Genomic DNA, 27,136 nt, shown 5'->3' with positions numbered 1-27,136 from the left:
TGTCTGTTAATATTTCGCGCCAGTCACCTCCAAGTGGCGCTAGTAGCGTCGCTATGAGGGTGTAAATCATTTTTGATTTAAATTCATGCTGTAACGGTCGTGAGTGGATGTGGTAAGTTGATGAGTCAAGAATGCCCTTAAGGCGACAAATACACCGTTATCGACACCTCACTGACAAGGAGAGGACACCTACTCGTCATCGCAGAATTCGTCCAAATTCGTGGTACATGTAGGGCGTGGTAAGACAAGAAAGTGTCCCAAGTAGAAACTTCAGATGGCCAATCGTTCAGGAAAGAAAAGGAATTTTGATACGGATGTATCAGCATGTGCAGCTCATCAATTGTTCCTGCGACAATGTGTTTCGGAAGCGGTGTTTGGCAACGGATTCGTATTCAAACGGACGCGGGTTCGACTCCGCGCAGCAACTAATATTTTTGTGCCCCTTGGCAACCACGACAAGGACTTTGCTATCAGACAGGTAAGCCAGACGTTTTATTTGTCTACGTCAATCGACATACTCTTTGCACTGTCACGTATAATAGGTTTACATGTGTATCTTCTCCCTCCAGGCTGCCAGTATGACCGAAACCTAGAACGCTAAGGTCAAAAGCGGCGTGCGTGAAACGAAAGGATATGAACAAAGTAACACAATCCTATACAGCACAATATGCTATGAGCCTTTCACGAAAACCATTGCCACAAGTTTAGATATGCCTACAGGAAAGTACTGGATCTTTTGGAGCGAGGGTTAAAAAATCAGTAGATGCGTACGCAGCAAAATATACAAATGTTATTAATACTTCTTCAGAATCCGCTAAACTCACAACAGACTTGTGCATAAAATATTTAACTGATGTGATGAAGCCCTACGTCCAAGAGAATAAATGTCTTGTGTTGATTGATTCGTGGGGGCGACAAACAAACCCACAAATATACTACGAACTGTTCCAAGATGAAGGCGGATTGCTAACGTGTAGAATCAAAGTAATCCCCCCCCCCCCCCAAATGTACGCCTCTAGTGCAACCCTGCGATGTATATTTTTATCATCAGGTAAGAAATCTAATTAAAAAATGTCAAAACTGCGCTTACCTCATCAAGAAAGAAAAAGAAATCACCTCCCGAGAAGCTTGCATCAAACTGCATTCCATTTTATATCACCAGCTATTCTGGCACTTATTCAGCGACATGCTGCATTACGAGTGGTTCGCTGCTGTACTGTGCGATGAAAGAAGTTGTTTTCAGAATGTCAATCAAGTTTGTATTTCTATGGACATATAAAAAAAAAAAAAACATGTCACATGTCACTGCAGATAGGCGGCGTTTATAATTTGCGCAAGATGCGGTCAAAATTATTGGTTCCGCTATTTCTTTGATGAATATCACCCCCGTACATGTAACTGATCAATTGTAAAAGAATGGAAGTATCGATTTACATACACGACGTTCCCGTGTACGCATTAACTACAATCCCCTGTTAAATGTTTACAGCCCTGGATTTAATCCAATGCCTATACTTTCTCTGCTAGAATAAATTAAAAAAATAATCTGTATGATGTTGCGGTTAATTGTTATGTCAGTAGTGCACGCATTTCCGAGGAGCACAAAAATATTTGCCAGCGGACTCATTCGAACCTGCGATCCTTTCTACACTCCTGGAAATGGAAAAAAGAACACATTGACACCGGTGTGTCAGACCCACCATACTTGCTCCGGACACTGCGAGAGGGCTGTACAACCAATGATCACACGCACGGCACAGCGGACACACCAGGAACCGCGGTGTTGGCCGTCGAATGGCGCTAGCTGCGCAGCATTTGTGCACCGCCGCCGTCAGTGTCAGCCAGTTTGCCGTGGCATACGGAGCTCCATCGCAGTCTTTAACACTGGTAGCATGCCGCGACAGCGTGGACATGAACCGTATGTGCAGTTGACGGACTTTGAGCGAGGGCGTATAGTGGGCATGCGGGAGGCCGGGTGGACGTACCGCCGAATTGCTCAACACGTGGGGCGTGAGGTCTCCACAGTACATCGTTGTTGTCGCCAGTGGTCGGCGGAAGGTGCACGTGCCCGTCGACCTGGGACCGGACCGCAGCTATGCACGGATGCACGCCAAGACCGTAGGACCCTACGCAGTGCCGTAGGGGACAGCACCGCCACTTCCCAGCAAATTAGGGACACTGTTGCTCCTGGGGTATCGGCGAGGACCATTCGCAACCGTCTCCATGAAGCTGGGCTACGGTCCCGCACACCGTTAGGCCGTCTTCCGCTCACGCCCCAACATCGTGCAGCCCGCCTCCAGTGGTGTCGCGACAGGCGTGAATGGAGGGACAAATGGAGACGTGTCGTCTTCAGCGATGAGAGTCGCTTCTGCCTTGGTGCGAATGGTGGTCGTATGCGTGTTTGGCGCCGTGCAGGCGAGCGCCACAATCAGGACTGCATACGACCGAGGCACACAGGGCCAACACCCGGCATCATGGTGTGGGGAGCGATCTCCTACACTGGCCGTACACCTCTGGTGATCGTCGAGGGCACACTAAATAGTGCGCGGTACATCCAAACCGTCATCGAACCCATCGTTCTACCATTCCTAGACCGGCAAGGGAACTTGCTGTTCCAACAGGACAATGCACGTCCGCATGTATCCCGTGCCACCCAACGTGCTCTAGAAGGTGTAAGTCAACTACCCTGGCCAGCAAGATCTCCGGATCTGTCCCCCATTGAGCATGTTTGGGACTGGATGAAGCGTCGTCTCACGCGGTCTGCACGTCCAGCACGAACGCTGATCCAACTGAGGCGCCAGGTGGAAATGGCATGGCAAGCCATTCCGCAGGACTACATCCAGCATCTCTACGATCGTCTCCATGGGAGAATAGCAGCCTGCATTGCTGCGAAAGGTGGATATACACTGTACTAGTGCCGACATTGTGCATGCTCTGTTGCCTGTGTCTATGTGCCTGTGGTTCTGTCAGTGTGATCATGTGATGTATCTGACCCCAGGAATGGGTCAATAAAGTTTCCCCTTCCTGGGACAATGAATTCACGGTGTTCTTATTTTAATTTCCAGGAGTGTATATGGAACCGATCTCTTACCGCTAAAACAAACACTGCTTCCTTAAACACAGTCTCACAGGTACAATTGATAAGCTGCACATGGTGATAAATCCGTATCAGAATTCCTTTTATTTCCTAAACGCTTGGCCATCTGGACTTTCCACTTGGGGCACTTTCTTGTCTACGACTCCCTACATATTCCATGAATTTGGACGAATTCGGCGATGACGAATGTGCGTCCTCTCCTTGTGAATTTAACGAGGTCGCGTAATAGGGCTACGGCAAGCTGCATGTTACTTCTGCGATACTGCAGGAACACTTGGCAGGAATACAGTCACTGTACATGCTTGCTGGCAGCTGTGATCACGGGAATGTATAATCGCAAGAAGACTGAGCTTCGGACGGCCACGTGGCACTATCGAGAGGGAAGACCATCGTGTTCGGTGAACAGCTTTGGGGCAACGTACTGCATCTGCAGCAACAATTTGAGCAGCAACCCACAGTGACACAACAAACTGTCACAAATCGGTTACTTCAAAGACAGCTTCGAGCCAGACGCCACGTAGCGTGCATTCCACTTACCTCAAACCACTGCCATTTGCGACTTTAGTGGTTAGAATAGATTAGATTAATTATTCATTCTATGGACCCACAAAAGAGGGGATCCTCCTGGGTGTGGAACATGTCAGATAAACACATTACAAAAATGTAATTAGAAAAACTTGCGTTTCATTAATTTTAATGATCCTCACTCAATAAACAGTAAAATTATGTACATGAATTAAAATTAATTTTCTAATATTTACATCTGCCTTCATTAAATCCATCATTCACACAGTAGATAGGTACTTGGACATAACAACCAAGTATTGTCATAAATTAAAGTAAATTATTCATTTCAGTGATCCTCATTTAAGAACAGTCAAATTATGTACAAGACTTAGAGTTAAACTTCCACTATTTACAGACTTAGACTTACATCTGCTTTCCATACATCCTTCATTCACACAGTAGGTAGTTACTTGGCTGTTACAAGCAAGTATTGTCAAAAATTAAAGTATAATAAGTTTTTATTATAATGGTCTGCTGCACTTGTTGAGAAATTCATGGATGGAACTGAAGGAGTTGGCCACCAATTTTTTTTAAAAATATTATGTTTAAACTGTGCCTTGTCTGAAACTAAACTCTTAATGGTTGCTGGTAACTTAATTTCTGAATACTGGACTCCTTTCTGGGTAATAGTAAGTGATTTTAAATCTTTATGTGTATTGTTCTTATGCCTAGTATTGATACTGTGTACTAAGCATTTAGTTGGAAAAAGAGATGTATTTTTTACAATAAACCTCATTAAGTAATGAATATACTGAGAAGCTGTGGTTAGTATGCCTTCGTTGTGGTGTCACTGGAGAGCAGGGTGGAGGAATCTTGTGTTTCTTGATGAAAACTGGTTCTGTCTCGATGCCAATGATGAATCTACGTTGTTTTGTAGGAGGCCAGTTGAGGGCCTCCAACCAAACTGTCTCTGTGTTAGAAACACGGTACCTACGAATGGAGCTCTTGTCTGGGATACGATTTCGTGGTTGTCCCACTCACCTGACTGCAGTCTGTACGTCAATCTGTTGATTCAACCTTTCTAGTGTAATTCATGAACAGTGTTGCAGGGTGTGTTTTCCAACAGGATAACTCTCACTCACATACCTCCGTTTTAGCCCTATTCTGCTCTACAGGGTGTCGATATGTTGCTTTCGCCTGCTCGATCACAAGATCTGTCTTGAATAGAGCACTCATGGGGATAATCGGACGGCAAATCTACTGTTATTCACAGCCAACATAAGCGGTCCCTCTGTTGACCGAACAAGTGCAACAACCATGGAACGCCATCCGAGAAAGCGATATCCGGCACCTGTACAATACAATGCTCGCATTCACCATTCTGTCGGTTACGCCGATTATTAATGTATCATTTGCAATAGCTTACCTCGCGCTAACATTAAGCTGATGATGATTAGGTCCCATACTCCGAGGAGCGTAGAGGACGATGCAGGAGACCCGCACCGCTGACTAGGCAAGGTCCTAGCGGAGGTAGTTTCCCATTGCCTTGCTCCGGCCGTAATGGGGATGAATGATGATGATGACGACACACATCCAGTCATCTCGAGGCAGGGAATCGAACCCGGGACCCCATGCACGGGAAGCAAGAACGCTACCGCAAGACAACGAACTGCGGACAGTATTAACCTGTGATCTTGTAATGTTAATCACTTACCTATTTTACCACGACAAATTTGATCAATAAATTTCATTACTCTATATTAACTGTTATTTTTTGGTGTTATGATATTTTTTCCATCAGTGTATATAGGTAGGTACATTGTTATTAGCATAATTATCGTATCCCTAAGCTGGCCTTAGTTAAAATCATTAGCAATCTGAGATACGTTCGCTGACGTCGGACCATTCCAACCCCCCCGTCTCCCTACCCCATTACACTCATCTTGTATATTTGTTTAATCTCCCCTTTCGTTCATCCTCTCCATACATCCAAACCACCTCAGCATCGAAATTTTAAAGTTTTAAATAATAAGTAAATTATAGATCATGATAATTATACTATTTATTGATCAAATTAAATTGTAAGGTATGTCTCCTTGGAAAGTTCGGACAAGTCAGTTTTGTATGCTTAAAAATGACCGTTCGGATGGATATGTAACTCAGAATAAAGGAAAAACAGCGGAAGCAGGAATACTGTTGCAGTTGTTACAAATCAACGTAGCTTCCAAAGCTGCCATTTGTGGTGTAATCCAAGTACACATTCGTTTCTCTCCAGTATGTCTGTATCAGCACATAGACATTCAGGTGTACAAGAATTGTTCAAATGGCTCTGAGCACTGTGGGACTTAACATCTGAGGTCATCAGTCCCCTACAACTTAGAACTACTTAAACCTAACTTACTTAAGGACATCACACACATCCATGCCCGAGGCAGGATTCGAACCTGCGACCGTAGCGGTCGTTCGGTTCCAGACTGTAGCACCTAGAACCACTCGGCCACCCCGGCCGGCTTCAAGTTTACAGCTCCACAATATTTCGTTTGTTAAATCCAGCAAATGAGTTTCAAATTTTGTAGCGTCAGTATTAGAAGAAGAAAAATTTAATTTCCTTATAGAACCATTAAGTCCTTTCTTAACCTAGTTTAATGTCGCTTTACTGTTTTTGAATTCTTGGAGCCTGTTCCGAAACGTTTTCGTCATACTTAAAGGTGTTGTTTTGAAGTAACAGATGTTAATACGATCGTCTGTTTCACTTGCACTACGGTGACAAAAGTCAAGGATGCCTCCCTATATTGTGACGGACCTCCTTTTGTCCGACATGGTGCAGCAACTCGACGTGGCATGGACTCAACGAGTCGTTGGAAGTGTCCTGAAGAAATATTGAGCCATCTTGCCTCTATAGCCGCTCGTAATTGCGACAGTGCAGGATTTTGTGCGTGAACTGACGTCTTGATAACGTCCCATAAATGTCACATAGGATTCACGTCGGGTGATATGGGTGGCCAAACCATTCGCACGAATTGTCCAAATTGTTCTTCAAACCAGTCGCGAACATTTTGACCCAGTGACGAGTTTGGGATCATGAAGTCCATGAATGGCTCCAAGTAGCCGAACATAACCATTTCTGGTAAACGATCGGTTCAGTTGCTCCAGAGAACCCTGACCATCCCATGTAAACACAGCCACACCATTATGGAGCCACCACCAGCTTGCACAGTGCCTTGTTGACAACCTGGATCCACAGCTTCGTGAGGACTGCGCTACATTTGAGCCAGCTGGAAGTTGGACTCTTCTGACGACGCCACGGTTTTCCAGTCTTCAAGGGCACAACCGACATGGTCACAAGCCCAGGAGATGCGCTGCAGGGGATTTCGTGCTGTTCACAAAGGCACTCGCTGTCATAGCCAAGTAACGCCCAATTTCTACACACTGTAGTAACGTATACCTTTGTTGTATGTTGAACATTGATTTCTACGGTTATTTCACGCAGTGTTGCTTGTCTGCTAGCACTGACTACTGAAACGCCGCTGCCATCGATCGTTACGTGAATGTCTTCGCCCGCTGCGTTGTCCATGGTGAGAGGTAATGACTCAGATTTGGTATTCTAGGCACACTCTTGACACTGTGGATCTCGGTATGTTGAATTACTTAATCATTTCCGGATGGAATGGAGCATGCGTCTAGCTGCAAATAACATTCCGCGTTTAAACCCTGTTAAGTCCCATCGTGCGGCCATCATCACGTCGGTAACTTTTCCACATGAATGACCTGAGTACAAATGACAACACCACCAATGCACCGCCCTTTTATACGTAGTGTAGGTGATACTACTGCCATCTGCGCATTGGCATATCGATATCCCATGACTTTCGTCGCTTCAATGTATTTTCGACTCAGAAGTCAAGAATTATTATTAAGATACTTTGCAAATGTTCCCTGGCTCGTTAATTTTTAACGAATTATCTTCTTCTTATTTCGGTCTATGGCATGGTTTTTTCCACACTTCCACAGTCTTACTCTACGTGATTACTTTGCTATTCATAATAAAGTGCCTGGCAGAGGGTTCAATGAACCACCTTCATGCTGTCTCTCTGCCGTTACACTCTCGAACGGCACGCGGGAACAACGAGCACTTACATTTTTCCGTACGAGCCCTGATTTCTCTTATGTTATCGTGATGATCATATCTCCCCGTGTAGGTGGGTGCCAACAGAATTTTTTCGCAGTCGGAGAAAAAAACGCCTTTGTTTTAATGATTGCCACTCCAAATCACGTATCATGTCTGTGACACTATCTCCCCTATTTCGCGATAATACCAAACGAGCTGCCGTTCTTTGTACTTTTTCGATGTCATCCGTCAGTCCCACCTGATTCGGATCCCACACCGCACAGCAGTACTCCAGAATAGGGCGGACAAGCGTAATGTAAGCAGTCTCTTTGGTAGATATGTTGCACCTTCTATGTCTTCTGCCAGTGAATCGCAGACTTTGGTTTGCTCTACCCACAATGTTATCTATGTGATCTTTCCAATTCAGGTTATTTGTAATATATATAACAGTTCATGACATCCAGTCTTACAAATTACAAAACTCCGCCATCTCTGTCCCCACGTCCACCACTGCTGGCGGCTCACCTCCAACTGCGCAACGCTACGCGCTGTTCACATCCAGCTGCCGCTGCCCAATACTACAATGGCGAGTATTACAACAATGCCAACCAGCCACTGACTGCACACAGCACAGCCAGTGATTTTTCATACAGAGCGCTACGTGGCGGCGGCGTTACCAATATAAGAACCTAAACAGCCTACTTACAACACTTCCTTGGGGAACGCTGGAGTCTTCAACGGGAATGATGTTCCTTCCACTGCTTCATTTTGCATGAACTTCAGCGGGTTAAAATTTATCTTATATTCCTGACTTCGAAACATAATCCATCACCCACTTTCGAAGACACAGCCACTAGCAACAGAAGTGCTGCAGTTGGCTGCGACTGCTCGTGGTCTGTATCCGGAGAGAGAACGCATATTTCAACTATTGCCCTGTCGAGGGCTGCTTCTTCAAAGTAGACTCGGTTCAAATGGTTCAAGTGGCTCTGAGCACTATGGGACTTAACATCTGAAGTCATCAGTCCCCTAGAACGTAGAACTACGTAAACCTAACTAACCTAAGGACATCACACACATCCATGCCCGAGACAGGATTCGAACCTGCGACTGTAGCAGTCGCTCAGTTCCGGACTAAGCGCCTAGAACCGCTCGGCCACCGCGGCCGGCAAACTAGACTCGCTCAGGTCGAAATCCGAATTCTGCTCGTGGGGCACGAAGTTTCGGTCACACTGTACGAGGGCGCCCACAGGTGGCATTTTGCGGAAGAGCTGGACATGAGGGACCAGACAGCCACATGTGGCTCGTGAGCCGCGGTTTGCCAACCATTATCCTACACCATCACCTGGAATTGGAAAAAACCGAAGATTCGCGACCTTGGCTGCCGGATGCACAACTGCACCGGACCGTCCTCCTTCGACACTGACAAAAACTTAACCTGGGAAAATGTTAGTCAGCCCCACAACAGACGAGACTGGCCGCTATGGAGCGCTGTAGACTGTTTGGAACTGGTACCAGGTTTCCATGTAACGTCATGGCAGTGAAGTAGTGTCTAGGAGCCAGTCGGTTGTGTCAATTCAGCGCAGTAAGTTGGGTCGGAGTGGAAACATGACAGAAAGCAGAAACAAGCTATCTGTCTGGAAAGTGTGGTTCATCTGTAAAGGAGACCGCATGTAGGACGCTACTGCGACCTATTCTTGAGTGCTGCTCGAATGTTTGGGATTCGCGCGAAGGTCGGAAGACATCGAACCAGTTCGGAGGTAGGTGCTAAATTTCATCTACATCTACATCTACATTTATACTCCGCAAGCCACCCAACGGTGTGTGGCGGAGGGCACTTTACGTGCCACTGTCATTACCTCCTTTTCCTGTTCCAGTCGCGTATGGTTCGCGGGAAGAACGACTGTCTGAAAGCCTCCGTGCGCGCTCTTATCTCTCTAATTTTACATTCGTCATCTCCACGGGAGGTATAAGTAGGGGGAAGCAGTATATTCGATACCTCATCCAGAAACGCACCCTCTCGAAACCTGGCGAGCAAGCTACACCGCGATGCAGAGCGCCTCTCTTGCAGAGTCTGCCACTTGAGTTTGCTAAACATCTCCGTAACGCTATCACGGTTACCAAATAACCCTGTGACGAAACGCGCCGCTCTTCTTTGGATCTTCTCTATCTCCTCCGTCAACCCGATCTGGTACGGATCCCACACTGATGAGCAATACTCAAGTATAGGTCGAACGAGTGTTTTGTAAGCCACCTCCTTTGTTGATGGACTACATTTTCTAAGGACTCTCCCAATGAATCTCAACCTGGTACCCGCCTTACCAACAATTAATTTTATATGATCATTCCATTTCAAATCGTTCCGCACGCATACTCCCAGATATTTTACAGAAGTAACTGCTACCAGTGTTTGTTCCGCTATCATATAATCATACAATAAAGGATCCTTCTTTCTATGTATTCGCAATACATTACATTTGTCTATGTTAAGGGTCAGTTGCCACTCCCTGCACCAAGTGCCTATCCGCTGCAGATCTTCCTGCATTTCGCTACAATTTTCTAATGCTGCAACGTCTCTGTATACTACAGCATCATCCGCGAAGAGCCGGATGGAACTTCCGACACTATCTACTAGGTAATTGATATATATTGTGGAAAGCAATGGTCCCATAACACTCCCCTGAGGCACTCCAGAGGTTACTTTAACGTCTCTAGACGTCTCTCCATTGATAACAACATGCTGTGTTCTGTTTGCTAAAAACTCTTCAATCCAGCCACACAGCTGGTCTGATATTTCGTCGGCTCTTACTTTGCTATCAGGCGACAGTGCGGAACTGTATCGAATGCCTTCCGGAAGTCAAGAAAAGTAGCATCTACCTAGGAGCCTGTATCAAATGTTTTATGGGTCTCATGAACAAATAAAGCGAGTTGGGTCTCACACGATCGCTGTTTCCGGAATCCATGTTGATTCCTACAGAGTAGATTCTGGGTTTCCAAAAACGACATGATACTCGAGCAAAAAACATGTTCTTTAATTCTACAACAGATCGACGTCAGAGATATAGGTCTATAGTTTTGCGAATCTGCTCGATGACCCTTCTTGAAGACTGGGACTACCTGTGCTCTTTTCCAATCATTTGGAACCTTCCGTTCCTCTAGAGACTTGCGGTACACGGCTGTTAGAAGGGGGGCAAGTTCTTTCTCGTACTCTGTGTGGAATCGAATTGGTATCCCGTCAGCTCCAGTTGGTAGGTAGGTTCGAACAGCACGCAGGTGTTACGGAGACGCTTCGGGAACTCAAATGGAAATCACTGGAAGGAAGGTGACGTTCTTTTCGAGGAACATTACTGAGAAAATTTAAGAGCCCGTGTTCAAGGCCGACTGCAGGACGGATCTACTGGCGCCAACATACATTTCGCGAAGGATCACAAAGACAAGAGACGAGAAATTAGGACTCATACAGAGGCATGCGGACAGACGTTTTTCCCTCGCTCTGTCTGCAAGTGCAACAAGGAACGAAATGACTAGTAGTGGTATAGAGTACCCAACGCTACGCAATGCTACGTGTAGATCTACACGCACCCGTAACCGTTCCGTGAATGAAGCTTCCCCGTTTGCTGCCCAATACGTCTACAAGAAATTATGGATCACTATCAAACATGTCACATGTTGCAAAAAGATCCTAAAGGAAAGCCGGCTGCGGTGGCCGTGCGGTTCTAGGCACTTCAGTCCGGAACCGCGTGACTGCTACGGTCGCAGGTTCGAATCCTGCCTCGGGCATGGATGTCTGTGATGTCCTTAGGTTAGTTAGGTTTAAGTAGTTCTAAGTTCCAGGGGACTGATGACCTCATATGTGGAGTCCCATAATGCTCAGAGCCATTTTTTTGAACCTAAAGGAAAGAGACTGGGGAATAATGCACGCCTTGTCAAAATCTACTTCAGCCATTGATGGTTAAAATGTCCGTGTTTATACAGTGTTAGTATCTTCACTATACAACGTTCTCTGGACACGCCTGCACGTCTGAATAGACACTATCACTGACGATCCTGGGACTATCCATCGACGTCAGCTGCCTGAGACACATGAAAATTTGTGCCGAACAGGGCCACGAACCCCGATTTGCCACTTAGCGCAAGCGGTCGCTTTAACAACTTTGGCTATCCGATCACGCCTCTAGGACGGATCCACACTTCCATAACACACGCAATCACAACCCTTAAGCTCGCACTATTCGTGATTGCCGCACAGGGTGACGAACATTATATACAATTAAAGACAATTCGTAATTGCAGAATGCGTATCTATTTTGTAATGTTTAACACAGCTGTAAACGTGAGCCATAGTGTGCTTTCCTCTACACATGCATGCTTGTCTGATGGACATTGCGAAGATAAACGCACTATATAAAAACAGGCATTGTAACCATCAATGAGGTACCCATGCCTCGGCGAGCTTAAATGTGCGGGAACCTACGAACTGTGCGAGTATAACAGTTAGTACTACGTGACATATGGAAGTTTTGGTCGGTCTTGCAGGGGTGTTCGGATAGCCGATGGGGTAAAGGTGACCGCTCGCGATAAGCGGTTAATCCTAGTTCGAAACCCCCTCTTTACTTTTTGAGAGAAACAGCAAACGGTAGACGGATGAAGTTTTCTATTACTTAACCGTTTCATTCGATGTTTTGGTTCTGTAATGGTTGAAACTTTGCTAAAGTGTAAGTGACTCTGAATTTTTCAATCTTGTTCAGTGTCTAGCTTTGTTACGCGAAATTATAGCAATAACAAGAGAAAAAGAAAATCAGTTACATTAGAAACTGGTTTTTGAGTCGTTTTAACAGTCACGTTAAACTGGAGACGGGAAAAACCCTTATAATTGAAAATCGGTTGTTTAGGCGATACACTATCCCTAGTGTGAAGTCACAGCTGGTGACTACTGTAACCACTTAACCAGCATGTACGAATGACAGGTGTATCGTTGTGGCCCGGAGTCAAGCAAAGCAAACAGATGCAGAATATAGACTTGCCATCGAAGCAAAAGGCGAAGACTCCACCACTATCAGGCCAAGAGGTGCTGAGCATTTCTGTGTCTGGCATGGTGAGGTGCTAACTGATTATGCTTATAAGCGACAAACGTTCTTAAAGAATACGACGGAAATCGCTTTCCGAGACTACCGGTTGCTGCATAAGCATCGTGGGAAGCTGTCCAAGGAGATTTGCTCCACGACAACGGCCCAGCTCATTTTTTACGGGACACATTCATTCCTGCTGAGGCATTAGACTGTCGAAGTTTTCCCTACAAGCGTACTTTTCTGACATGGTACACCGCAGCTTCTTTCTCTGTCTTCAGACAAAGAAACCTTTGTATATCAAGAATGACGACGAGCTGATTTTTAGAGGCGGAACGTTTCTGGAAGAGAAGCAATGGATTTGCAATTGCGAATGCAGTTACACAAAATTTTCATATGTCACCAATAAATTGTGTGGCTGAAATCTCATATTATTCGCAGTTGCGAATACATTTCTTGTATTTCATACAGCCAGTGACGGTAAGAATTATTCATACACCATTGTTATGGTGGAATAACTTTACTCATTAGAACTAAAGATCATAACAAGAGATGTTGCTTGGTAAACTAACAGTACGAGGTGTTCCTCCTAATCTGGGTGCATAAAAGTATTAACTAATTTAACCTTCCGGAAAAAGTAAATAAAAATTTTGTCCCAGCTGACTTCACAAAGCGAGGAAAAAGTATTCATACGTTCAGACAAAAGTACAATGTACATAAATATTATTACAATGTTAATACTTTTATCACTTCCGTTAACCTCTTTGGCATGGAATGAACCACTTTTTTAATAGTTTATGAGATAATATTTGACCATTCTTGTTGTAGACATTGTTCCAGAGCAGTCTTACTTCGGATTTCATGACCATTATTTCAAGCTAATTCCAGAGATGTGCAATGGGATTAAAGCCTGCTCTTTGTGCTGGAAAATGGAGAACACGTAGACTGTAGTATAACCACAACAGACGAACAATTTCCGCTGTATGCTTAGGGTCATTCTCTTGTTGAAATTAGTAATCTATGCGTAAATGTAAGATCTCGAAACTTCTTGTAGATTTTCCTTTAGTATATTTAAACACTGAACTCTACCCATGTTATCTCCAAGAAAAACGAGTTACCCAAGTCCAGAAGTAGCCGTGCGTCCCTATACTATAATTTCTCCACCCCTGTGCTTCATTGTGTGTTTTACACGTTTGGGATCCAGATCAGTATTTGTTACCTCCACACCAAAATTCTGCCATAATTTACAAATATGTTGAATGTACTTTCATCTGTGAGCTTGGGTTCTTCTTTTATGTACTCTCGAGCAAATTCAGGCCTCAATTTCTTGTTCTTCTTACTGATGCGTTGTTTTCTTCCAGGTACCCTAGCTCCCTAACCAGAACTACTTAGTGTATAGCGAACAGCCCTTGATGTAATTTCCTTCCCGAACTGATCATTAATATGCACAGAAAATGCAGAAGCTGTCAGTTTAGGATCTTTTTCAACCATCCTTATTAATACACTTCGTTCTCCCAGCGTTAGCTTCTGTGGTCTACCTCTCCTTTCGCTATTAGTGAGAATATTTCTTTCTCTGAATTACGATATTATGGACTGCACAGTTTCCCGGCTTCATCCAATAGTATCATGTATTTCTGAATATTGTATTTCCTTTTCATGTTGGAACTATTTTTCTGTCCTCTACAGCCGTTTCCTTCCCTTTGCTCTTGCACGGCGTTTACCGCATATCAGAACCAACCTCCATGACGTTCAGCTTGCCACTGAAGACGTTCCTTGCTTCAAGCAGTTCATTAGTCGTTTCTATGTTTACATTTCTGATACTGCATGAATACGTATCTCCCACTGTGTGAAGGCAGCTGGTACAGAATATTTATTTATTAGACACATTAGGAAAGAAACGTCATACTGTTAAATACATCTCTGGTTGTGATCTTTAGTTCTAATAAATAAAGTTATTCTACGTGAACATTCGTCCATTAATAGGTTTTTCCTCGACTGATTGTAGATTGTAGCAGTGTCTGTTCCTGTCCTGACATGCATGCCTGTCTGAAGAGCGTTACACAGTACACCGTACTATCAGACACTGCAAAGCGGTCACGGAAAGAGCCAAAACGTAGACTTCCACAACCAAGAAATCCGTCTCTAGGCCGGCCGGGTGGCCGAGCGGTTCTAGGCGCTACAGTCCGGAACCGCGCGACTGCTACGGCCGTAGGTTCGAATCCTGCATCGGGCATGGATGTGTGTGATGTCCTTAGGTTAGTTAGGTTTAAGTAGTTCTAAGTTCTAGGGGACTGATGAACTCAGAAGTTAAGTCCCATAGTGACCAGAGCCATTTGAAGCATTTGTGTTTCAAGGGTGAGTAAGTAGAGAAGGACTAACAGCAACAATGAGTTTCATGATCGCAACTTGAGTTTTTCCAGACGATAACTGAATCTTCGTGACTACCCCTCGTATAATTTATTTACCTTTCTGTTTTTAAAGCTGAAGGTTACAAGGATTCTCTACTAATGCAGGCACGCAAGGAACCGGCCGCCGCTGCAGCAGGCAGAGAGGCCTTCGCCAGGCGGGCTGTGATCTGTAAATCCGGCAGGACACGTGAATAATTGGGCCTGTCGGAGACGCGCCGGTGGCGGCGCAATTTATGTGCAAATACGTGACTCGACCAGAGCGTTCTGCGTACACGCACAGATATCAGCCAGTACACAACAAGCGCCGCGTTGAATTTTCCATCCGCTATGAATGTTTTCAAAGAGTGAATTGAAATTAAAGTCAACACATTGCCAGTGTAAAAGCATAATCACTGTTTTCATAATCAATGAGTACTACATATGCACAGGTTTTCTGCGAATGAACTTTACTAAAATTCACCTCTCTCTCTCTCTCTCTCTCTCTCTCTCTCTCTCTCTCTCTCTGTTTTTAAGTGAGTATGTAAGACTGGTGCATGATATGAAATAAATTCCACCGTCAGCAACAGAAGAAGCCTGAATTTCATTTCAGATCGAGATGCGACCATACCCCGAACATTTTAAAAAAAAATCAGAGGAGAGGTTTTTTACTGTCTTTCACTCAAACATTTTCAATAGCACGTCGCCTCAGCTCTTTTTATTTGAGGGCAGGGGGAGGGGAGTGGTAGTGGGGGACTACAAGCAATATTGAGATGTAACTGTTGCAACGAGGATCAAACAAATTATAATCAGTATTCTTCATCATCTGTAGAGCAGGAATACACAAAAGAAGCTGGCAGCCAAAAGTGCTTAACGTCCATTGGATGGCAGGGTCATTGAAAACGGACGATAAGTTCATAATGGATGAGAACGGGAAAGAACATCAGCTGGCGTACTTTAAAAGTAACAATGGGCCTACCGGAAACCGGTTGATTTAGGTAAAGCACGAAAAGTCCGCATCTGTGATACCGAGTGGCGATTTAAGCTCCTCTCCTCTTGAACCCAAGACCAGAACGTTTACTTCTTCCCCACCTCACTCGAGTCTCTAGTTTTTTTTTATACTTTTATCTGATTTTGTATCTTATGACTGCACGTTCATCTCTCAGGGTGACCATGACGAATTACTTCTGTAAACATTTCCTATCTTGTGTCAGGTGACCAGGGCGAATTAATGTTACTCCTGATATCTTGACGCAAAAGACCGTTAACGTTTGATTATTGAATATTTCACGGAGCTATCTAGGCAGAGAGCTAAACATTGGTACACATTTTTGAAATGACATGGGGTTTTATAGATATGAAAAAAAAGCATAAAATGATCAACAGGTGGCTTTGCAAATGATACAAAAGTAACATTTAGCATAACAATTGGTTTTTATCAAAGACGATGTTCTTTATTAACAAACTGCCAACGTATTGCCCGTTATCCATCAACAATATCTGCCGTCGATAGACAATGTTGTCAACACTACTACGATCTCAAATGAGATCGGACGATTGCGGTAGACATGCGACTGTAAAACCACAACCACTGACCACGTAAGTTCAGCTCAGAGCTTCCGGGGGGCCAATCATGATATATATAACTTTGCCCTTCTTTCCTAATGTTTGTAATCGTATCTGTCTGTTCGTACAGTTCTTTTGTCGGTCTCTTTATTCAGATCTCTTCTATCTCAACTGGGACGTAGATATTTCTCAGTATTTTCCACTCTTGTTTTTCCATCTCCTTTATTTTCGATATTCCCGTGATTATTGTTGTCTCCAAAGCATACAAGGCTTCAAGTAAGGCTGCTGTGCTGTACTGTTTTAATTTGGCAATGATGGAAATACGTCTTTGGCTGTAATGGTTCCATGTATGTTTATATGCTTTTTGTGGTTTTGTGATCCTTTTTTCATTAGATGTCGCATTCAGTCCTGTTTACTGTATTATCTTTCCCAGATATTTGAAACTTTCTGCTTCTGTTATTTTTCTATACTTTGTTATCAGTCGGTGTGTGTCTGCGGATTATGTGTCCGTGTATCGCGTTTTTCATGGGATTTGTAGTTCCGTTTTGGCTGAGCTTTCGTGTAGAGTCTCTGGAGCTTCCTTGGCTTCTTTTCTGTTATCTGTTATGACGGCTTTATAATCATCAGAGGCTGGGCATTTTATGTTGACGGTTCTACCCTTTCGCCTTCCCATCTTTTTCTAATTGACTTCCTTGTCCTATGTCCTAATTCTTCTTTCCAAAACCAAGTTAAATAGAATGGATGACAGACCATCTCACTGCCTCACTCCTGTCTTTGAGATCTCCCCTGTAAACTTCACTTTAGATGTTCTATTTGTTAATGTTTCTCGGATTAGCTTACTGGTTTTGTTGTCCACCTTCATTTCTTCCAATGTGTTGAAGAGGTGTGGAGTCGTAGCTCTTATAGAAGTCGACGATAGTTATTATGGTGTTCCTGGGCTTTCTTGTTGTTGAAATTGTTCTCAAGCACCATACCTGTTCACTACGTGACATTCCCTTTCTGAACCCACCTTGGTATTCTCCAATCTGTGGTTCTATTTGAGGCTCTAGACGATTTAACAGGGCTCTTGACAGAATTTTGTATGTCACAGGCTATATTAAAATTCCTCTATTTTATCCCTTTTGGTATGGAGGGGTTATATTATTATTTTATTATTTTTCTGGTATATCCTGTCTCCAAGATATTTTTGATGATTCTGTGTATGTTGGGTGTGATATGTTTATGGTCTAATTTCCAGATTTCCGCAATCAGTCTATCTTACCCTGGCGCTCTCTTATTTTTCAATGATTTTATTATGTTACACGATCTCCTCGTGTGTTGGCGGTTTGAAATTGAGTTTGAGTTCTGGCTTCTGGAACTTTGGGACATTCATCAGTTTATATCAGTTAGTAGTGTGTCAAGGTATTACGCAAATATTTCGCAGTTTTTTTTCGCGTTTGTTTCCGGTGTTCCGTATTGTCTTTTGGTATGCTGTCAATTTTTCTGAATATTCTGCAAAAATTTCGTGTGTTTTTGTAGAAGTGCTTTTCTTTCTCTTTCATACTGTTTTCATAACCACATTTTTCTCTACGGTTTATTTTCGGTGTGTTTTAGTGTATCCTGTTCAATTCTTCCCGTTCTTCTGATGTTCTATGACTTAAATTTTTTCCAGGCCTATATTCTGTTTTTTATTGATCTGTCACACGTCATGTTCCACCATCTGTATTTACTTTTTCTCGTGGTTGCCCCAATTTTATCAGGACTTCAGTTTTTTCCGACAGTTCTGTGTAGTCGTTACTGTCGATTTTATTAATTTCTTCTATTATTTCTTTCCTGTTTAATTGTAGATACTCTGGGTCTGCTTCGAAATTTCTGTTGGTTCTCTTGATTTGACTTCTGGGTATAAATTTCGCTTTAATTCTAGTAGATGGTGAGCGCGTTCGAAAAATCCTTTCCTTGTTCTTACAATCATAATTTTTCTGGTGTTTTTCATGGATATCGTAATGAGGTCTATCTGAAATACTACTAGGGCGTTGTCGGGGGATTTCCGAGTTCGCAGTTTCTCGTGTTGTTTCTGGAATTACATAGACATGATTTTGAGGTCGAAATTCCTGCAAGTTTGTCAGGTTCGCTCCATTCTTGTATATCCGCTTTTGAGCCGTGTGTTTTCCTGTTGTGTCTTTGAAATTTCTTTCTCTGTCAAAGTGGGCATTCAAATCTCCTAGTAAAACTTAAACGTACTTCGTGGGGATTTTGTTGGTGGTTTCTTCCAGACCTTCTCAGAAATCTCCTACCATCTTGTTCTAGTTGTTTGTGGGGGCATGTACATTGATTATTGTATAGGCTTTGTTTGCAGATCGTATCGTGAGTGTTGATATTTTTTCTGATTTTGAAGTGAAATCTATTCCCGATTCCAGTATCGATTTGTATACTACAAATCCTGTTACGAAGAGTTTTAGATTTCTTTATGGAATAACTATAACTGGTTTCCCCATGCGTATTCTGTAGTTTCCTGAGTAAAAGTTGTGCTCATATGTGAATGGTGTTTCCTGTATTGCCACAATTTTGATACTGAATTTATCCATGGTGTTTGTCAGATGATTCAATTTAACTGGTTTCAGTAGTGTGTTCCTGTTGAGTGCTCGCGTGTAAAATATTCTCTTAGTTTTGAGGGTTTTGAAAAGCTCCGGTTCTTCTCATCATGAAATAACTGATATCCTGGAATCCAACGATCAGGTCTGTTACCCAGTCTTGCTGACTGCGACCCATGGTAGTGGATTCTTTCTCACTGTTCTGTCATGATTATTGTGTTGTGTTGAGGTTCTGGTGTTGAAATCCCAAAGGATCTGACGTAATTTCGACGGAACTTTTGAATTCCAGAAGACTCAATCACAACCGAGCTCACAGTGACAACAGACGCTGGACAGGGTATCGGTGGCTACGACACAGATGTGCCTGAATTTTGGAGTTTCACCTGCAACCCTAGGTAGGGTCATTCACAGGGCGCCCTTCCAGAAGTCGGTGTTTATAATGAGGTTGTTACTCTTCCCCCTCCACCTTCCTCAGTTTCCTGACTGGAAATGGAGGAGGAAGAAACGTCCCACTAACATGTGTCTGAAAATGCATCATTGCCACAGTAGATGGCGCTGACGAATGGAAGTTCCTCTGAGCACGTGCAATGTGATCCTTGTGTGTTACAGGCTGTGCGGTTGGCACAGCGTACTGTAAGCAGAATGCTGTGGTATTAATGTCGGGAACAGGCCGAGATGGCATCTGCGTACGGCAGAGTAGATTGAAACGTTCGAGAGGCAGCATGGCTATACCAAACCAAGTACCATCACAGACGTCAACTAGATCACATAACATTCCAACTACTTCTTTGGGCTTCTGTGTGATAAAGTGTCCTTTCAGAAAAACGAATGTGGAGGGAGCCGGCCGACTGTGCGTACGCAGTATTTGGACAACGGGGCTCTGCAAGATATTAAGTCGAACCCAAGCACAGGTTGTGGCGAAACAAGCGCTGTATCATTTGAGAGACACACAAGCGAGCGTGCGTGCCCGGACTTAGCCCAGTTCACTGCTACTAGCGACACGTCATCATAACGCACCTGTGCGTAACACACGAAGAATTGCGCCATAATCTAAGGATGAAATTATAAATTAAAGTATATTTTCCAAACTTTTTCAATATCTGCTCCAGTATATTAATGTTAAAATTGTTAAATCTCAGAAGGATCTGATGAATATGTTTCACTAAATACATTGTTCAAAGAAAAAAACAAATGGCGCTAAAGAATAAAGCTAGAAAGCCAAAAATGCTTCAGAATGTGCAAATTTATGTCACAGGCAACTGTTACAAGTCTCAACTTGTGCGGAGAAATGGTTTGGTCAGAATAGGCGTTTTTACGAAAAGTTGAAGGCGCTAATTATTAGACTAAGAAATTTTAAAATTCGTATGAAGCTTCAGTTTGATATGAAAATATTAACTATGTGACCCCATTAAGCTACCTATAACAGTTTTCAAGTAATTTAATAAAAAGAAAATTTGGAATAAAACCATCCTTACTTGTAGTATGTTAAATATAATTTATATTAGTGATAGAAAGTTCTGATTACACCACTTGACTACATCCAGTAAATAGCAAAACAGTACCATGTTTAAGACTTTAACGTAAATAACAATCTATACAAGGACTCTTAAAGAAGTGGTTCGGAAGTCATCTTCTACTGTCGGTTCACTTATAAAAATTTTAGATGGAAAAGTTTAAATACCAAACTTTAAGTGCCAAATGTAATTAAAGCCAATTTAACTTCAATCTTATCAAATTTAAAAAGACTGTAAATTGATTCATGATGATGATGAGTCCCATACTTCTTTACAGAGCGTAGGGGAGCGACGCGGGAGACCCGCGCCGCCTTACTAGGCAAGGTCCTAGTGGAGATGGTTTGCCATTGCCTTCCTCCGACCGTAATGGGGGTGAATGATGATGATGAAGACGACGCAACAACACCTAGTGATCTCGAGGCAGGAAAAATCCCAGGCCCCGCCGGGAATCGTACCCGGGACCTCGTGCTCTGGGAGCAAGAACGCTACCGCGAGACCACGAGCTGCGGATATTGTTATAATATTAAGACCATTCAATTGGAACTTACCGTAGAGATCGCCTCTGAACTGCTCCCAGTGCTACTTATGACAGGGACATTATTAATATTATTATCATTATTATTATTTTCACGAATATTACTACGTTTGTATGTGTGAACTTTTACTGAATGTATTAATCAGTTAGAACTCGAAACTTTTGTTTATAATCATATCTCCTGATCCCGCCGAGTAAATAGCTAGTAGCAACATTCTCTTTCAGTGAGCACAAGAAGACTGTGACACTGCAGACTCGATATAATGGTCAGTATGTTCTCCACCGCTTTCTGACCGACCGGAAAAATAGTTTTCAGTTTCTTGCGAACGACGGCGAATATTCTTATTCTTCATATTTAACCCGCCTCACAAAAAAGTTCCTGGCAACTGACCTGCTAACATGGTATAACCCATGTAACATAAAAATTTGCTTCACTCCTTCCAAACAGACGACGATCTTCGTTTCTTGCAATCTGACTTATGTAAGCGCAGATGGTTTAAATTCAAAGAAACTGTTAAGTGAATGAATTATAATTCTATAGAATAAATGATAATTGATTAAAACTCTCAGCTGCCGACAGGTGTTGTTGATATACCTCAATAGGGACAGCTGAAAATGTGTGCCCCGACCGGGCAGGAGATCCCGGGTTCGAGTCCCGGTAGGGCACACATTTTCAACTGTCTCCATCGAGGTATGTCAACAACACTTGTCGGCAGCTGAGAGTTTTAATCAATTATCATTTATTCTAGAGAAGCTTCACGGCCATCAATGGTATCTGTTCTTTCGACAACATTTACTATCTTCATATATTGTTAACTGAAATCTTCTGTTTGTTCTTGGTAGAACAACATTATAAGAACTAGGCTTTTCACTTCTCAAGCAAACTGTATGTTGAGACGTATATACCACAAAAATTAATAAGAATTGGTACTGATACCCACGGTACACAAAACAGGTTAGAAAACTGTTGCAGAAGCGACGAAAAGCAGGCCAAATTTAAAAGAACGCAAAACCCTAAGATTGTAGAAGTTTTACAGAATCTCGAAATTTAGGACGAACATAATTTGATACTTTCCATAGCTAAACTATGTCTCAAAATCTTGTAGAAAACGCGAAGAGATTCTTGTGTGTGAAGTACGCCAGCAGCAAGACGCAATCAGTATCTTCACTGAGTGGTAACAACGGTGTTGTTAATGATGACAATGACACTAAAGCACAGCTGGTAAACACAGTTTTCAGAATTTTCTTCACCAAAGAGGACGAAGTAAATATTTCAGGATTTGCTTCAAGAACAACTGCAAACATGATATCCTTGGTGTACCGGTCCAGTTTGTATACCAGCCATATTCCTTTGAAAGTAAGCTGATACAGTAGCTCCATACTCAGCAATCATATACAGCCACTCGCTCATGGAAAGATCCGTACAGAAAGACTGGCTAAGTGGAACGATCATATAAATAATGTTGTGGGGGAAGCAAACTAAAGACTGCGATTTATTGACAGAAAACTTAAAAATTCAGTGGGATACTAAAGACGCTGCTTACACTACGCTTGTACGTCCTCTTCTGGAGTACTGCTGTGTGGTGTGAGATCCGCTTCAGACAGTATTGACTGAGGACATTCGTTTTCTGTTGTCGGGAAATACGGGAGAGAGTCCCACGGATATGATACGCGAATTGGCGAAGCATTCATTAAATCTAAGATGTTTTTGGTTGTGGCAGAATCTTCTCATGAAATTTCAATCACCAACTTCACCTGTGAACAATACATCCCTTTGACAAGACAGCCCAATCTCCCAACCGAAACCTGTCGTAGGTGTTTCGGAACGTGTGTTGCTACACGATGTCGCACCACGTCGCCGAAGAAACGATACTACGTAATTGACTCGGTGTTAACACACACACACACACACACACACACACACACACACCACAGAGTTGTTGATTTTTACCTGAGGAAGGTCAGTGTACAAGAAGTAGAACAACAGGTCCAGTATGCTTGTTCCTTCCAAGGTTTTTCGAGAGAGTTTTCTTGGTCATAAGACGAATGCCTTGTGAATGCTCCCTTTGGGGACCCACTGTGCTCCATTCCCAGCAAAATAGTATATTTGGCTGAGATACGCAGTCTTCTACAACAGCCCACCGAACTCGCATGAGTAAGGAACGAAATAGTTAAGAAAACACACAAACACAAACATATATACACTTTTCTATTTTTATCTGGAGAAATTATCAACATTGTCTAGAAATAAATTAAAAGTAGTGAAACGAAAAGGAGCAGGGGAGTGGGGGAGCGGAAAGTGTTGATGACTTAACTGGACAGATTTCAGGTCATCGTTTATTAATAAAACATCGAATTTAAACATTACTCATAATTATAAGAGCGACTTCACTCTGGTTGATCTCATCGGTTTGATCTAAACGTATACTGTACTACAGTTGGTAGTAAGACGAGAAATAGTAACAACATAGCGTCCTGTCGAAATATACTTAATGAATATTTTGCCTTACAACGGGTAGAAAATATTTGTGGCAAAAATGTCTCACTCAAATTATATAGAAAACATAACAAAACACTGACATGCATATTAAGCTGCAATGATTCATCGAAGAGATTGGAAGAAGTATGTAGAGAATCAGTATAAAAAAAGTCAGTCGTGGCAAATATTGAAATTTATAGTTACTACAATTTCGAAACCAGTGATACTTACTGCAAATGAATCATGAAATGTATTTACAAGCGATCATCAAAGTCTTTAAATTAATGTTCACGTAGAAAAATTACAGAATAAAAGCGTACATAACTCACGAATACCAGTTAGAGATTAACCTTAGCGCAAATGGCACACTCAGCTTTACAGAATCATGTTGTTACGCATTCACAAGCAGACACAAAATTCTGCAAAATAAATGTCCTACACAATGCTCTGCAAGAAAGGAATGTACGTGATATGCATACCAATCAGCTTAACACACACGTACGCGGCTCACGGTCATGGCGTTTATTGCTCATCATCTCGTTTTTGTGGTTCTGTCACCTCGTTTTTGTTTTAATTTGATTTACTGGCGTCACTAGGTTGCAGGTTTGCTTACGCGAGAGTGCAGTAGCAGCAGCGCTTATCGATATGTGCACTGTCGTACTATCTCTGGAGTGACGGCTCGTATTTCCGGGTCGTCGTGTGTCTGAGTTCAGTCGGGGACGGAACGCCAGTGAGGCGCGGTCAGCCAATACCTGCCGACCGCTGGCCACACACGTTAACTGTTCGACGGAAGGAATTGGAGCGGGAACGAGCGTCGGTTGGTCGTCTCATTTGGCGACGTTTATTTGGTCTTTTGACCGTTTCTGGGCTTCGTCAGTTGGTCATGTTGAAGAATGTGGGTCGGTTCCTTCCTCGTGCAAAGATATCGTCGCCGATGGGCAAGTGTTACCTCTGCATGGTTGGGTCCGAGCCAGCGCCTCCGGGTTCCGAACGGACATCCAGGGAGTCGGGATGCAGCTGCAGTGAGCTTCAGACAGCCATGACTCGCCAAACCGTTGCCGACACACACAATTTGAGTGGCTGGTCGTTCGGTTGGTCGTCTCATCGGACGACCGCTTATGGAAAATCTCTGTGTGTGACTTATCATTTCTCCTTGTTGTTCCACGGTGACTGGTTTTAGGATTGTCGGAGTTGTTGGTGCAAGTGTTACGTGGAGCCGTGTGTAGCTTCTGTGATTTCCGCTGAGCAGATGAATGCTGTCTGCGTACTGGGGTAGCCAGTCTGTTGCGACAGAGCAGCGAGGAAGTGTCCGCCTTGTTGATGCTGTCCGGCACGGCGTGTAATTCGACAGCTTTGGTTTTTCTTTTTTGTCTTTGAGTGGTTATTGTGCCTTGATTATGTTTGGAAGCCAATTGTCAAGATCTTCGTCCTCGCTTGTATTTTCGGTTGTCGTGTCGTTGGTCGGGTGGAAGGGAATTGATTAGGTTGTTGGATGGTTTGTCAGCCGTCCCTAGGTCGTGCTGTCACCCGATTATTTAGTGTTACGCTTGGCTGCCTGTCACACCTGAGCTGTTGTCAGAGTTTCCTCCTCAGGCCGACCCTTGGAACACTTCTGAGCACCACTGCTCTGTGACTGTGATTTTCTTTTGTCACAAGTACTGTGCCAGGCCTTTATCCATGTATTAATTTTCTCTGTTCTATGTTCAGTATATGGCCATCAGCCGAACCTTATGTGAAGTATTTTAAAATTAGGCATTCAGCCGTATTTTATTTGAAATTCTTATTTGCCCTGTATTTAGGCCTTCAGCCGCGTTTGTTTTAAAATTTGTTGCTTTCAGCTGTAATGTGTAAATTCCTGGCTGTAAGGTTTCTCTTTAATTATCATGAATTCTTAAAATGACCTTCAGCAGTACTGTGTAAATGCTTAACTTAAGATTTGTCTTTAATTAGATTTGTCTTTAATTATTTTGAATAATTGTTTGGGCCTTCAGCCGTTAAGATATTTCAAGTTTTCTTAAGATGGGTTTCTGTTGTACTGTGTAAATATTTGTCTTTAAAGGTTGCCTTTTTTATTTTGAAATATTATTGGGCTTTCGGCCGAGGAATTAATTAAAATTTTCCTTAATATGGCTTTCAGCCTTAACTGGTAAATGCTTGCCGTTTGAAGAATTTCCTTGTTGATCTGAAATATTATTTGGGCCTTTAGCCTAGAAGATATTTTAATTTTATTTAAATGAGGCCTTCAGCCGTTTGTATAAATTTTTGTGCCTTAAAAGGAATTATTCAAGGATATTTTAATTTGACTCATGTAAGGCCTTCAGCCGTTTCTCTAAATTCTTGTGTTTTAAAAGGAATTATTTAAACATTATTACTCAGAAGTTACTTCGCCGTCAGCCGTGAATTGATCCTTGTTGTTTTAAAGAGAAAACTGTGCATTGTTTTTTCGATGAATAAAGTTGTGTACTTGTGTAACTAACAGTAACTGATCTTGACCTCTTTCCACAACCTAATCCGCTCTCTTCTGCGAACCCAGATTGCAGAATTCTTCACATAGCCGTGGCGCAACTGGCGATTAAATCTTATAAAATCGAAAGGTAGCAACTTGAGATAAATAGGTTCACATACTTAGAACCCTCTAATAGACAACCTCGGTGCTACACGCGCAATAAATATTTAGCGGAATTGGAATTTAACCTCTCAATAAAATATGGCTGTCCTTTGCAGCACACAACATACATGGATATAAACAAACGATAAGCCAAGTTAAATATTAAATTCAACCAACAGGAGCAAACGAGAAGGAAGTTTCACATTCGGAAGTAGACCACTCGCTTGTACCAGAGCTCACACGCACTGAGATACACAGTTTAACAAGAATGACAGACAACACTAACGCAATTCAATGAACTACACAAACGTGACGTTAAAACACCAGAAAAAAACACAATGCTGCACAAACCACAGTGTGCGACAGAAAAACGTGGCTGACATATTTGATGGACCTCTTGTAGCCGCATTGGAGTCCTTTGCTAATGTGGAACCAGGGCTTTAACTTTCACACCACCAGGGAAGTAACAGGAACATCATGTACCTGCACCACAGCCCATATACAGCAAGAAGTAAATGGTTAGACAACTTACACCTGCTGCCAATAACTCTGGAGCATCGATCCGGGCGTCGTATTTGGTACACGACACCAAAGCCTAATTCAATGCCACTTATACCACAGCATCAATACGAGTGGCGTACACCGTGAAGTGGCGGTCAAGCTGTCCACACTCGGCGATGAGGATCTAGGCTGACCCCATCACTC

The sequence above is a fragment of the Schistocerca gregaria genome, chromosome 1 (genome assembly GCF_023897955.1).
Source record: "Schistocerca gregaria isolate iqSchGreg1 chromosome 1, iqSchGreg1.2, whole genome shotgun sequence".
Lineage (NCBI taxonomy): Eukaryota > Metazoa > Arthropoda > Insecta > Orthoptera > Acrididae > Schistocerca > Schistocerca gregaria.
The sequence above is the reverse complement of the archived record's forward strand: the minus strand, read 5'-3'. Positions refer to the sequence as shown.